This window comes from Pan troglodytes, chromosome 2 (genome assembly GCF_028858775.2).
Source record: "Pan troglodytes isolate AG18354 chromosome 2, NHGRI_mPanTro3-v2.0_pri, whole genome shotgun sequence".
Taxonomy (NCBI): domain Eukaryota; kingdom Metazoa; phylum Chordata; class Mammalia; order Primates; family Hominidae; genus Pan; species Pan troglodytes.
This window is the reverse complement of record NC_086015.1, coordinates 125,592,350-125,594,370: the sequence shown is the minus strand read 5'-3', so window position 1 is coordinate 125,594,370 and position 2,021 is coordinate 125,592,350. Positions and strand designations below refer to the sequence as shown.

Genomic DNA, 2,021 nt, shown 5'->3' with positions numbered 1-2,021 from the left:
GCAATCTACAGCATGGGTGTAACAATAAATGGATTAATTAAGAAATGTACATTAAAACCTTTTGTTGGAATGCTTTCTACTTTCCACAGAACAGAAACTAGAATAACCTGCTATACAATTAGTCACAAATACACTCCTTGAGGTTTTTTTTTGCCGATGCACATGAGTATTGTCTAAAATATGCCTTCTTTGTAGCAGCTAGGCCCTGCCACCACTATGCTTGGCTAAGTTCACAAATCTATTGTAACCTGTAAGCTCCCTGTCACTTCTCTGGCTCTCCTCTCCTGCTAAGCTGTGTTTCCTGGCAGGAATTGAAGTCTTCTGCCATTGCCATAGCTACTGCTGTTGCTGGAGCTGCCATAGCCACCTTGGTTTTGTGGTTTGGCAAAGTATTGGTCTCCACCACTATAGGGGCCAGAGATTCTGCCTCCAAAGTTCCCTCCCTTCATGAGTCCAAATTTTAAGATTGATTGTTGTTTTTTCAGAAATCACTGTAGCTTCCACCCCCTCCCAAATTGCTTCCACTCTCACCACCAAAGTCACTGATGCCTACTCCATTGTTATAGCTGTCATGGCTGCCACCCCCATCATAGCCACTGCCCTGGTTTCCAGAATCCTGTCCACCACTTCCATAGCCTCTGCTTCCTCCAGAGTAACTAGGGCTGCCTCCTTCATAACCACTATCACTACCAAATCCATTATAGCCATCCTTATTGCCACCATATCCACCATCACCACAGCTGCCACCAAAGGCACCATAACACTGAAGTTTCCTCTGTGACCAAAGTTGTTATTCCCACCAAAACCACCTCCATGACCACCACCAAAGTTTCCAGAACCACTGCAGCCTCTTTGGCTGAACAAAAAACTAGCCATCTCTTGCTACTACAGGACTTTCTTTACTTCACAGTGGTGGCCATTCACAGTATGGTATTTCTGAATGACAGTCTTATCTACGGAGCCATGATTACAAAAACAAAGTCCCTCTTTTTGCCAAAGGTTACAAAAGCAACGCCCCTCTTTTTGCCACTGTCTCATCCAGTCATGATTTCAATCACTTCAATTCTTCCCATACTCTTCAAAATAATCTCTTAGGTGATGTTCTTCAGTGTCTTCTTTAATGCCACCAACAAATATCTTTTTCAGAGTTAAGTGGGCACCTAGTCTCTGAGAATCTTCTCTTGAGACAGCTCTCTTTGGTTCCACAACTCTTCCATCCTCCTTGTGTGGCCTTGCATTCATGGCTGCATCCACCTCCTCAATAAGGGCATATGTGACAAACCCAAAGCCCCTGGAGTGTTTGGTGTTGGGATCTCTTATTACCACACAGTTGGTGTGTGGTAATTGTCCCCATTGCTCAGAACGGCTCTTCAGAGTCTCGTCGGTTGTTTCAAAGCTCAACTCTCAGATGAAGAGCGTCTGCAGCTGTTTGGGTTCTTTAGGAGACTCTGACTTAGACATGACAGCAGTGGGAAGAGAGACTTTATGCTTCTTCGGCGGTGTCCATTGGCATAAAAGACTTAGCTAATGGATGAATCTGTGTATATAATTCTTCTGTTGGTAAAGCAGTTCCAGGCTTAATGAATTTATGGATTGCTGAAGCCAAAACCATCAGGCTCTCAGATTTCCTTCCTTTCCCCAATCCCCATAGATGTATCTGTCCTCTTCTACTTTTCCTATGTCATCTATTTAAATGGACTCTTACTGAGTCTAAAGGATATGAAAAAAAAATAGAATGAACTCTTAGAAAAGACTGCAAATCTTTTGCAAAATGGTACACATTAAAAAATCTTATGGGTATCTACATTTTGACGGAGTAAGTGCTTTAAGATGAAGAAATAGAATGGTGAAATTTTATGGATGAGGTGAACAAATACATTTTGGGAAGTAAGGTGGTTTATAGCATCTATGCATCACATCAGTTAGATAATCACCTCTCAGTTTACCTGTAAAACTGGTGTTTCTTTGATTTAAAAACTTGTTCTGATTTGTTAAACCACAAGAGTCTATTCTACTCCCAT

At 42.0% G+C, this 2,021-nt stretch overlaps 1 pseudogene; it reads right to left on the bottom strand.

Moving 5' to 3' along the window:
- Window positions 1-287: 287 nt before the first annotated feature.
- On the bottom strand, window positions 288-1,461 carry LOC101056955 (heterogeneous nuclear ribonucleoprotein A1-like; annotated as a pseudogene).
- Window positions 1,462-2,021: the final 560 nt, after the last annotated feature.